Genomic DNA, 13,920 nt, shown 5'->3' on the forward strand with positions numbered 1-13,920 from the left:
CTGAGGAATCGCCACACTGACTTCCACAAGGGTTGAACTAGTTTACAGTCCCACCAACAGTGTAAAAGTGTTCCTATTTCTTCACATCCTCTCCGGCACCTGTTGTTTCCTGACTTTTTAATGATTGCCATTCTAACTGGTGTGAGATGGTATCTCATTGTGGTTTTGATTTGCATTTCTCTGATGGCCAGTGATGGTGAGCATTTTTTCATGTGTTTTTTGGCTGCATAACTGTCTTCTTTTGAGAAGTGTCTGTTGATGTCCTTCACCCACTTTTTGATGGGGTTGTTTGTTTTTTTCTTGTAAATTTGTTTGGATTCATTGTAGATTCTGAATATTAGCTCTTTGTCAGATGAGTAGGTTGTGAACATTTTCTCCCATTCTGTAGGTTGCTTGTTCACTCTGATGGTAGTTTCTTTTGCTGTGCAGAAGCTCTCTAGTTTAATTAGATCCCATTTGTCAATTTTGGCTTTTGTTGCCATTGCTTTTGGTGTTTTAGACATGAAGTCCTTGCCCATGCCTATGTCCTGAATGGTAACGCCTAGGTTTTCTTCTAGGGTTTTTATGGCTTTAGGTCTAACATTTAAGTCTTTAATCCATCTTGAATTAATTTTTGTATAAGGTGTAAGGAAGGAATCCAGTTTCAGCTTCCTACATATGGCTAGCCAGTTTTCCCGGCACCATTCATTATATAATGTTATATACTTTATTCTCTAAAAAGTTGTTTTACTGCATCCCACAAATTATGATGAGTTAAATTTTCATTTCTTTCAAAATGCTTTGAGTTTCTTCTGAGACACTTCTTTTATCTATCTTTTATTTTAAAAGTATTGTTCAATTACCAAATATTTGAAGATTTTCCAGCTATCTTTCTTTATCGATTTCTAGCTTAATTCCATTGTGATCAGAAAACAAACATTGTATAACTTATATTATTTTAAATATGTTAAGGTGTATTTAACAACCAAGAATAAGGTCTATTTTTTGTTCTAAGTGAGCTTGGGAAGAATGTTTTGCAACTGTTGTTGAATAGATTTTGTAAATATCAACTAGAGTAAGTTGAATATGTCGTTCAAGCAAACTATCCTTAATGTTATTATGCTTCTCAGATCTATCAATCAGTAAAAGAGGACTATTAAAGTCTCTAATTACAATAGTTTTAGCAACAGTTTGTCTATTGCTCCTTTCAATTTGTCAGTTTTTGCTTTACATATTTTGGTGCTTTGTTTGTTGGTGCATACTTACTTAGGATTGTTACATCTCCTTAAAAAATTAATCCCTTTATCATTATATAATGTCTCTCATAATTCGTCATAATTTCCTTTGTTTTGAAGTCAGCTCCCTCTGAAATTAATGTAGCTGCTCTGTTTTAAAACAATTAGTATCAGCATTGTATACATTTCTCCAGTCTTTTAAACTTTCTGAGTATTTACTATTTTAAGGTTTTCTATAAAAAACACATAATTTTATGTGTTCTCTCTGTCTTTCAATTGGTGCATTTTGACGACTCTTGCTTGGAGATTACTGATAAGTTGAATTAATACCTACTATATATATTAAATAATTCTTGCATGTTGTTTTTCTCTCATTTTTTCTGATTTCTCTTGATTTCCTTGGGCATTTTATATGATTTAGTTTTCTCTCCTCTATTAGCATATCAATTATACTACTTTTTAAAATGTTAATGGGTTCCACAGTGTTTGAAATATATATTTTAAACTGATGTAAGTCACTTTCAAGTAACTCATTACCACTTCCTTTGTAGTATAGGTTTGTTTAATATTCTCAATTCCTTAATGTATCCTTTATGACATTTTCTTTACTCATTTCATATATCCTTATGCTATACTTACCCAATACACTATTACTATTATTACAGCTCTACATCACCATCCATTGAATAAATGAATATATATATATATGAATCTGAAAAGAAGCCTATATCCAATGTACCTCCAGTACAGATAGCAAAAGAAAGCACTTAATTCTAAGAGCTCTTTAGTGGAATTAGGATTAGAATTTATCAAGCACAGAACTGGGTTATCAATGATACAAAATACTGAAATCAAGCAAGATTGTCACAAACTTTGGCAAAATTATTAAAGACATAAAAATTGGCTTTAAATCTGTATAATATATCATCTCAATTAACCTTCTTAATAACATCAATTTAGTGTCTTGAATTATGTAATTGTATGATAAATGTAATCATCAAAAAGGGATTAAAAACTAAGGACAGACTTATCATTTGCAAGCAGTAGTCTACCATGAGGCATTAACCGTCATATCTATGAAGCAAAGATGAAGCACAGATTATCAAAGCAAAGATGGTTATTTTAAACCATGTTGTTATTATAAAGAAAATCCTTAAAAAAGAAAAAACAAGTCCTAGACCTACTGGGGATAAGAGAGATGGTTTGGTCTATTCCCTTAAAATGTGTGATGTAAACCTGTTACTATCACTCTGCTGACTCAGTAGCAACAGAAACATTTTTATAAAATTAAATTCATTTTTTTCTTTTTGAGTCAGAGTTTCGCTCTGTGGCCCAGTGCAGTGGCGCGATCTCGGTTCACAACAACTTCTGCCTCCTGGGTTCAAGCGATTCTTCTGCCTCAGCCTCTGCAGTAGCTGGGACTACAGGCATGCGCCACTACGCCCAGCTAACTTTTTTGTATTTTTAGTAGAGACAGGGTTTTGCCATGTTGGCCAGGCTGGTCTCTAACGCTTGATGTCTAGTGATCTGCCAGCCTCGGACTCCCGAAGTGCTGGATGAGCCATGGCGATTCATATGTAATGTATATATTCCCAAAAGAATCAGGTGATATAACTGTACAGTAGTATTTATTGCCTATAGTAATATTCAGTGACATATTTGCTTTTACTAAGAGTATTAACATGACATTAGAATTTCCTGAAGCGAATTATTGTATTTGAAGATGATAAAACCTTTATTAGCTATGACTATCTATACAGGCTTATATTCAACTTTATATGATTTTGCTGTTTTCTTAGCACTTAATTTTATTAATATATTGTCCTGTTTGAATCTACTCCATTGGAATTTATTTAAACTTAGTTTAAAATAAATGCAGTATTCATACTTTCTTTTATATAACCATATTATCGCATTTAACTTTACCTATAAATATATATTTACTTTATATTATTTTTCTTGTTTTCCTCCAAAGTTTGTAGGAAATTACTATTTATCTCAAAATTCTATCTATCCAACTATTCAGTGTTGTTTTTACATGAATACAGTTATGTTTTTTTCCATAAAAATTGAAACTATATTTTCAAATTTTCCTCTCTCTCTATATATATATGTTTATACACAATTAACAGCATTTAACTTTTATCTAGAACTTTTTCTAATTAAATTAAGATGTGTCTCATACACTGGCAGGCAGCAATCAACTCAGTTAACATGTGAGTTGATTTCTCTCATTTTACAAATTAGGAAAAATTCGTTACAAATTTAATCATGGAATACTGAAATTACTTTCATGTAACCTTACAGAGAATAGGAAACAGCGTCAGGTTTAGATCCAAAGACTGTCAGATTCCAAAACTGATCTTTGTTTAATAGCATAAATTAAGTCTTAACTACAATAATATCCTATCTGTGATTTCTTATACTATTTTAGTTCAGCATTTTTTCGTAAATATTGTCACTTTTTCTTTTTTTTTCCTGAGATGGATTCTCACTCTGTCGCCCAGGCTGAAGTGTAGTGGCACGATCTCAGCTCACTGCAACCTCTGCCTTCCGGGTTCAAGCAATTCTTCTGTCTCAGCCTCCTGAGTAGCTAGGATTACAGGCGGGTGACACCACACCTGGCTAGATTTTTTTATTTTTAGTAGAAACGGGATTTCACCATGTTGGCCAGGCTGGTCTCGAACTCCTGACCTCGTGATCCACCTGCCTTGGCCTTCCAAAGTACTGGGATTACAGGCGTGAGCCACCGTACCCAGCCACCACTTTTTGTTTATTTCTTCAGAAACATCTCCTTGTACAAACAGCAACTGAACTGAAAACTGTTCTATTTTTCTATGCTTTACTTTGTGTTTACTGTTTACCTGTACATTTCTGTGAGTTCATAAGCAAGGTGGAGAGGAAGGGGTTAATATGTTCTGCCTCTCAGGAATTACTACCCACAACCAAAATCATAGCTTAGTTTCTTCTCAAAACACATGTTTGCCATTTTTAATCACAGACTCGGTGATTAAGAATGGAATGAAAAAGAGACATGACTAAGGAGCAATTCAAATAAACAAAGAATTAAGATGCTGTGATATGTTTACAAAGACTAGAAACATCTGCAATATTCCAACTAAGTAGTACAGATAATGTACTCTTTCTTTTAACAAGGGTTGTGAGCACCATAAAACATCAAAAAATGTTTAAGTACTACAGAGATCCTCTGCTAGTTTTCCTTTGTCTTCTAGCATATGCTACGTTAAGGTTTTTCTTTATTTCAATGTGTGTGTGTTCACTATTTCTGACTCAGATGCTTGTCTTTACTAAAAAGAATCTATCTTGTATTCGAAGAGTGTCATGTTAATCAAATCTTGATGAATTATACTTGTCATATAGGACTATTCACTTAGATCACTTTCTATTCAAAAGGAAAATATGCAATGTTATAGGGTCTGATAACAATCACAAAATTTCTCCTTTATTTGAAAGAGAAATGAAAATGGAATAACTGTCTTCGCCTATGATTGTATCAGTCAAGATCCAGTTGCAGAAACTATAAGGCAGTATAGCTGTTTCAAAAAGGACACTTACTACAGGTAATCAAGTGATTTCTAAATTATTGGAAATGCTATAGAAATAGTAATACCTCACCGTGGGCATGGTGACTTCTGCCATAGTCAGCAAGGTGAAAAAATTGGAGGCCTTCACTGGAATAATTAACTTCACTAACACACCAAAGTAACTGATCCAGGGATGAGGAATTTGCTATAGCTGCAGATGGTATGACTGTGGCTTCTCAACACGTGGACAGGCCACTGGCATACCAGGGTGGACATGTATCCATGGCTCTGTCGGCCAGCAGAGAAACAGCTAACACAATAGGAAGTCAGCCTCTGCAATATGTTTGCCTGAGAAGTTCTAAGCAGAGGAACATTACATGAAGAAACATGGATGAGAGAGTGTTTTGGAAAAACAAACAGACAAACAAACAAACACCTCTAAAATGCACATTAAAAGAGAGCTGTAAGATTTCAATGGAGGTTGAATGTCAAGCCACAGTATTGAATATTTTAAAAATTCTCATTTCTTGTACCATTCAAAATCCTCTTCTGAGCCCCCTGAAATCATCACCATTACATTTCAAGTGCTGTTTCAGACTATGGAGTCTAAGCCATCTGTTATTGCTGTTTTTTTCTAATACATTTTTTAAATTTTAGGCACCTTATAAGGTATGACATTGAGTAAACATTCATTGAATACTATCTGAGTGCCAAGAAACACGCTAGACACAGAAAAAAACAAAATTAATCATTTATTTTCCCGGCTCCTGTGGTGTTATGTCAATTGTTACAAGGTAAGTACAAATTTAAAAGAAAGATAGATGTTCACAAAGGAAACCAAATAGATTTGACAACAATGCGGCAATGACCAAAAAAAAAGAAAAAAATCTCTGAGACTTCAAATGATTAAAAGGGCAAAGACATGAATAATTTATGAGAAAAAGCAATACAAGTAGCTAATATAAAAAATATAGTAGAAATCCATATTAAAAGAAGGCACCTCTTTTAGCTCCCTTAAATGGGTCAGGATTTAAGACATTTTACACTTAAATGTGTGTGTCTCTCCTTTTTGCTGAAAAAAGAACACTGATATACTTCTGTTTCTATTATATATTGGTACATCATTTATGGAAAGCAGCTTAACACTGTGTAATAAGGGTGATTAAATGTTTACATTCTTTTTCAAATTTCTGTAATCTGACTAAATATTATACAAGTTATATCTTTTGTTCCCCACTGTATTCTCTGTAATATTAAAGTACTGGACATATATTTACCTTTCAATAAATTTTGTTGAATGATTGAATGATGATTATCAAAGCATTACTTATAATAGCAAAATAACCTAGAAAAATCCTGAATGTCGGCATCAAAGGAACAATTACTTTTTAGCTTATTTTTGTGGCAAAATGTTACATAGCCAATAAAAGAATATTTATGCCAAATTATTATGATGACGAGAATGCTCATTAAATACTAATACAAAATAGTCTTATAGTAGTCTATACTTCATTATATCAAGTAAGTTTAAAATTAAAAATTAAAAAAGATAAAATGTTAGCTGTCAGTAAAGGTGATTACAGTTCCTAGATTCAAGTCTTCTGGTAGAACTCTCCTATTGATAATGAAAGTTGTAGTACAAATAGTTCTGTATTTTCAAAATTTGTTTATACATTAAAAATCTGGTGAACCTAGACTATTATTCTCCTTAATACTCCTCTGGCATGACGAATATACATACTGCATATAAGTTAAAGGCATTTATTGTTCCTTTTCCCTTTATATTCCAGCATGAAATGCAATGTCAGGCTTATTTTATGTTTTGAATAGGATATACTCAGTCTTTGATCACTACTCATGTTAGTATATTTTTAGTCTGAGATAAGCAGGATACATATATCTAATAAAGATTAAAATATGACTAACTCTTGACATATATTTCAACAAAATGTTAGCTTGTCACAAAACAGTTGTTGGACTGAGAAGTTTCTCCAAATTATGGTAGGTAATTACTAGTTTGTGGCAAATGCCACAATATTCAGAGACCTAGTCTCACATGTACTATTGCAATTTCCATTCCAGTGGGTTTGCTCACATACTCACATGTACTATATTATGAAGGACTTTAAAGCAAACCCTTCATTTTGTTTCTGCCATAAGTGTGATGTTAAAAAATATGATTCTAGTTTCCATCATGTAGTTTTAGGCTTATTTACATCCACACAGGTTTCACATAATCTTTGGAAATTAAATACTAGTCAGAAAAAATTATGTATATATGAATTATGAAAATTATGTATATATAATGAGTAATGGATAATGAAGAAAGAAAGCTAAGTACGAAATAATGAAATCCAGATAGTTTGTGTCAAAGGCTAGAAAGGATGAATATTTAGGAAAAAAAAAAGCTTTTCTCACTACACTGTGTTGCCTTGAGGCAAATATTGCTTGCCTTTCTGCAGATTTCAGCAGCAGCAACTAAGACACCAGTGCCCTCATTAAATAGGTGCAAACTGGCCAGCTGCCCTTAGGCACTGAGCATCCTAGTCCTACTCTCCTCTAAAAAATCCCCAAGGCTGTATATTGCAATTTAGGGAGATTGTCTCCTTCTAATCATGCTTCACCTCCCAGTTTAAAATTCAAGGATACAAATGGGAGTGATTAACAGAAGTTCCTGGTAGGTTTTCCATACAAGGCTTATTTCCTATGCTCTAAAACAGAGTCAGCCTATGATAACCTGTGGGACAAACTGGCCTTGTTTCTTGTTTTTATAAATAATGTTTTATTGGAACAGTGCCATACCCAACCCATTATTTCTGTAGTATCTAAAGCTGCTGTTATAAAGCTGCTGTTATAGTATAAGAGCAGGAATCACTAGTGTGACAGGGATTGCCTGGCTCTCAAAACCCAAAATATTTACTATCTTGTGTTTAGAGAAAAAGTTTGTTAACCCCTGCTCTAAACTCAGAGACTAACTCCTGGCCTTTGGTCCCTCCTCAACACACATTACCAGTAATGTGTAATAAGCTCATGAACCAAAATAACTAAACACATAAAGAAAGCCATTCATCAGAGAAAAACAAACTGGGTAATACAGTCCATAAGAAGCTAAGCATTTTAACATATGAACAAGAATATGCAATTACTAAGTGTGCTAAAAATAAACAAATGATTGGTATTGCCAATACAAAGTAAAATAAAAATTTCTTTTTGAATAAAGTAGAAATATTAGGCATGAAAAAGTATGAGTTGAAATAAAGAAAACAAAACATTGTTCACTGGTAGTGTACCTAAGGGATGAATTAATAAGTTGGAGCATCAGAGTCTGGAATTTTCCCAAAAGATAGCAAGAAAAGCTAAAGAGACATGGATGACAGATAACGATCAAATAAGATTTCCCAAAGGAGAGAAGAAAATTGAAGAGAGGAAAATATTCGAAAAAATAATGAAGATAGCGTTCCTATTCTGGTGATATATCAGGATATTATTTTACCACTAAAACAACTAAAATTACTGAATTTTAAAGTATTTTCTTAGGAGATCAAATAGCTGACATGATAGCAATTACCATATGATCTAGAGAAAATCGAGAACCCACATAAATAAACTCAGTGATGAATTAGTTTTTGCCCTGAGAACATTTACCAAAGTTTGCAAATCCGAGCTCTGACTGTTAAGGTGTGGTAAGATGTGAAAGCTGAGAGAAAAAGGTCAGCTATCTCTGGAGATATGAAGTCTAATAGGAAATTTTTCCTATTAAAGCTGGAGCCCTCAAATCCCAAGTTCTCAATTAAGAGTTAACTAGACATATATATATGGACATATGGACATATATATATGGACATATACACACACATATATATATACACACACACACCCACACTTAGTCACCCTGCCTTCTGCAAAAGACTGTAAATAAAGTTGCCTTGACACTGATTAGACAAGGGTTGTGGGAGTGGATAAATCTGAGAAGTTTAAGCTATAAAGCAGCTCTCAAAATCATATTACTAGGTAGGTACAGAAAAAACTAAAACAAAACAAAACCTTATGTTGCAAATTATCATATTTTGTTGCTTTAATATTCACTTTTTTGAGTCCCATTTTAATATTTCACAAAGTAATATTTAATAGCTGGAAATGTGTACTGATTTGTTAAAGGCTGGAAAGCAGTTGTGACTTAATTACTATTGAATGTATATGAGCGTCGAAGAGGCAGTGTCAGTACGTTAGCATACAAACACAGTCAATGATAGAGCACTCTTCCTTTCAATAAATGCTGCACCCCTTTCAGATGGATTTTCAATATGAAGATGATCTAAGGGTGCCTTGCCCAATTTATTTTTCTTATAGTTTCCTTTTTATACATACAGAAAATGGCATATAACATCAACTTAGATGAGTGTAAAATAAATTTTTAAATAAAAATTCAAAGAAAAGAGTATTTTATTATTTATTTAGCAGCATTACTTAGCAATTCATAAAATATTGTTGCTTTTTTATTGTTGGCATCTTTGCTTCAATGAAAACAGTAGTGGTTGCTGATGAGTAGTATCCCACATGCACCTAATAGAAACATAATCAGATTTTCTTTATAGGGACACACCTACCTTAAGCCTCAAAGAACACTCACAAATAATTTTTCAATTAAAATAAGTAGCTTACATTCAAGCATAACTAATCACACAACAAAACAATTTATGATCAGCTAAAATTAATAATAAAAATACAAAGCAGAAACAGACCATTAAATATTTCTGATATTGAAATTATCAGACACAAATATAAAACAACAGTAAAACTATATTTAACATTCTTGAAGAAGTAGAAAATAAGTTTGAATATAACTGCAAAGGATAGTTATCTATGAAACAACATAGGATAATGTTTATGTATAAGAATTCATTCATTAAATTGAAAATCAAATGGATGAGTTTAAAAGCAGATCACAACAGCAGAATAAAGAACTTGTGAACTGGAAGACAAGTCAGAAGTTATTCAGAAGTATGCACAGAGAAAACTTAAAAAAAACAAAGTGACATTCGATACATGGAAGACATGAGATGTCCTGGCAAATGTCAGATTTCTTCTAAAAGAAGAATTATATTCACAGTTAAAGCCAAATTTCCACGTAAAAAAAAAACTGTACTAATAAATATGGATAGTAATGATTTGAGCCAAAAAATTCATATGAATTAAACTATCTATGTGTAGTATTAAAGATACCCAACTAAGCTATTTCCTTTATATTTCCTTTTTATATATGTGCACAAGAATGGCACATGGCAAAAGAATTCTGTCTAAATAAGTCTAAAATTATTTTGAATTTAGAACTGTATTCTTAAAGGAAAAAAATATTTTGAGAGCAAGGGTACAATAAAATGTTCCTAACAACACCTGCCATTCTAAAGGAAATTCAGAAAAATATATATATACACACACACATATATATGACTGTGTATATATATATGCCTTACAATATTTGTAATTGCCTTACAATGTATAATATAATTATAATCATATATTATAATTATAACGTAATTAAAACCATACATTACAATTATAATGTAAGGAATGACTTTACATATATACATATACATATATACACAAACACACATATATATACTTATATATAGCTCTTCTTCCTTTACATTGTAAGGCAATTATACGTGTGTATGTACATATATAATTGCCTTACAACGTAAAGCAATAATAGCTACATAACTCTATAAGGAGAATTAAAACTGCAATCATAAATGCAGCTTGAACATACCTCTTTAGTCATCAATATATGAAGCTAACAGATAATCAGTAATGATACATAAGATTGGAATAGCATAATTAACAAACAATCTAATGGATATGGATGGAATATTGCACCCAGGAACCACATAATTAATATTTTTTCTGAGTTTTCTCAACTTATTGGAAGTCTTGAGACAGAATAAGGTGACCATGGGACTGAGTGGGCATGGAAAAGAGAAGAGGGCAATTCCTCTCTTTAGCCCTGAGGCACGACATTATAAAATGCCTCAGACTGAAAAGCAGTGGTCCATGACTTAGGAGGATGTCCTGGAGAGCAAATGAGGAAAAGTGAATCAAGGAGAAGGAAGTAATCAGCTGTGACTTTGATAAGAAAAATTTTGGTGTAGTGCTTTGGATACAACTCTGATTGGAGTGGATTAAAAAAACATGAGAGCAGAGAATTTGGAGACTTCTTTCTATCACAGATTACCTGCTTTTAATATAACACAATAAATAATTGGTAACAAAGGGATGTAGATTCTACGTATCAAGGAAGGTGGTGAAAGGCAGCAGGTTTTGCTGAAGGAGAGGGCTCTTAGACTACACATATTTTGAACTGTAATCATATATTAATTAATCTTGTGCTATAGACAAAACCAAAACATAAATCTTTTGTTTGTTTGTTTGTTTTTTTGTTTGTTTGTTTGTTTGTTTTCTGAGACAGAGTCTGGCACTGTCGCCCAGCCTGAAGTGCAGTGGCGTGATCTAGGCTCACTTCAAGCTCCAACTCACGGGTTTACGCCCTTCTCCTGCCTCAGCGTCCCAACTAGCTGTGACTACAGGCACCCGCCACCATACCCGGCTAACTTTTGGAATTTTCAGTAGAGATGGGGTTTCACCATGTTAGGCAGGATGGTCTCAATCTCCTGACCTCGTGATCCGCCTGCCTCAGCCTCCCAAAGTGCTGGGATTACAGGCGTGAGCCACCGCTCCCAGCCCAAACATAAATATTTAAAAGTGAATGTGTAATACTTTGTGGGACTAGGTTAATGTAGTATTTTGAGGAATATTTATAGCTTTCAAGATACTTATCAGAAAATAAGAAAATAAAATACTGAATTAAATATTTATCACAAGAAATTGGAAAATAACAGAGCTAGATCAAAGAAATAAAAGAGAGAAATAATGAAATAATGAAAACAGATGAAGAAGACAAAAATAACGAAAACAGATGAAGACGACAAAAATCCGATCCACTTGTACTTACCAAACCAGTTTTAGAACCATTCCAAATCAATGTTGAATTTACATCAGTAACCAAACTTCTGAAATTCAGCCAATCTGCAAAAACTGCACTCCACATAAGTTAACCTATCTCTAACCCCTCCTACTTCTGAAAGTTTGCCATCTATTAACTCCATACTTCCCCAAATGTAAATGAGTTCTCTGTTTTGCAACAGTCCTACAAACACAGCTCCCTCTTGTTTAGTAAGCAGTCCATTCAGCTATTTGTTTCAGATACTGTGTAAAGTCTTTTTCCATTTACACTATATATCTGAAAGATATTTCTATTCCTTTCCATATGGGGACAGTTGCAAGGATGTTCAGTGCAGACTTACTGTGATGACAAAGGTTTGGAGGAAAACTGGATGTCTATAACTGTGTAAGTGGATATTTTGAAATTAACGGTTATACACATTAAACTTCAGAAGTCAGAATCAACAGTTCAGATATACACATAGCGATATGTATAAATCTTAAAAATGTAGTGTTTGGTGAAAAGATAAGAAATAGGATGAGCTATATACACAATATAATGCAATATAATTTATTTCAAAAATACAAGGTAACTACATAATACACATTTTGTAAGAACACATAGAAACAAAAAGATACACATTTCACTCAGAATGTTTGCCTCTGGGGATGAGGTAATGAGAGTGAAGAACAATAAGGAAGTACAGTAGAGTACAGGAAGGTAGAGTAAAGTGAGTAAAAGAGAGTCCAGTGTAAAATATAGTTTAAGGTGTAAATTAAGGGGAAAAGTGAGGGGAGAGGAGTGGAAGGGAGGACAGAAGAGCCTAGAGGAGGGAAGGGGAGAGAAGGGTGTAAAGAAGAAGGAATTGGAAGGAAAGAGAAAAAAAAAGGAGAGGGAGAGAGGAAAGGAGAGGAAAGGAGGGGAAGAAAGGGAAGAAAAGGGAGAGGAAGATAAGGGAGTACAAGGGATGGGAAAAGGAAGGGAAGGGAAGAGGAGAAGAAAGGAGAAGAGGGGAGGAAAGCAGGAAGTTGAGAGAATACCCTTTTCTGGAATAATGTTGCTAATGCCTTATGAATTGAAGAATATAATTAACCTAGCCTTTGTCACCTGGAGTCTAAAACATGACAAAAACATAATTTCATACATTTAATTAAATAATGATGGCAAATGTGTATAGATCATAACAAATTGTTACAAAGCTATTTGTTTTAACATACGTTCTAAGGTTCAAATGAGGTATTCTCTGGTTTCTTTTATATTTGGACATAAAAATATGTCCCCCACAGTCTATTAACATCGGGGAATATCTTCCTCTTTAGAAACTTTATTAAAAGCTTTGACTAAACAACAATTTTTACACAAGCCTTTGGTAGAAAAGCACAGATAAACTTAACTTGTTTTTTTTTTTTTGAAAGGCAATTAATTAAAGAAAATGTACAATGAGAAATGATTCTTACACTAACTGTTCATTAATGTATTCCATTTTAATATCTACCTAGTAATGTATTCCATGGTTTTTTTGCATATTTCATCCATAGAATGATCTCTGTATGTCTTTACTTTCTTTCATTTACTTTTGGAGAGGGATCCATATTTTTTATCATGCATGATTTACTTTTTGGAAGGGCATCCACATTTTTTAACATGCATGATATTACAGGTTGAAATGCAAAGGAGAAAAATAACAACAAGATACTTTGTCTTTTATTAAAACCATGCTCTATATCTTACCTTAAATTGTATACCTATCTATACGTAGATTGTAAATTCGTGTATAGGTTTTATCTATAAATGAATATGTTACTTTAAAGTAGTCATCATGGGCAAAGTTTCTACTTGTTAAAATAACCACACTATTGGCTAAATAATTTTCGATAATCCTCTTTTGAAATTGTCCAAAATTTTTTTATGTACTCTCTTTCTATATATATTTTCTGTGTTACTTTGTTTTGCCATATCTTGTTTTGTAAAACTAAAATTATACATATTGCACTGATTGAATACTTTCCATTTCACAGAATGAATGATTTTCACCTGTTTTCCAAATTAAATTCACTCATATATAATGCAAATGTAATACTATTGACACTAAATCTGAAGATTATCCCACAGGCAAAAAAAACCAAGCAAACCAACAAAAGTCCATGATCTCCTACCACGA

This window comes from Pongo pygmaeus, chromosome 3 (assembly GCF_028885625.2).
Source record: "Pongo pygmaeus isolate AG05252 chromosome 3, NHGRI_mPonPyg2-v2.0_pri, whole genome shotgun sequence".
Taxonomy (NCBI): Eukaryota; Metazoa; Chordata; class Mammalia; order Primates; family Hominidae; genus Pongo; species Pongo pygmaeus.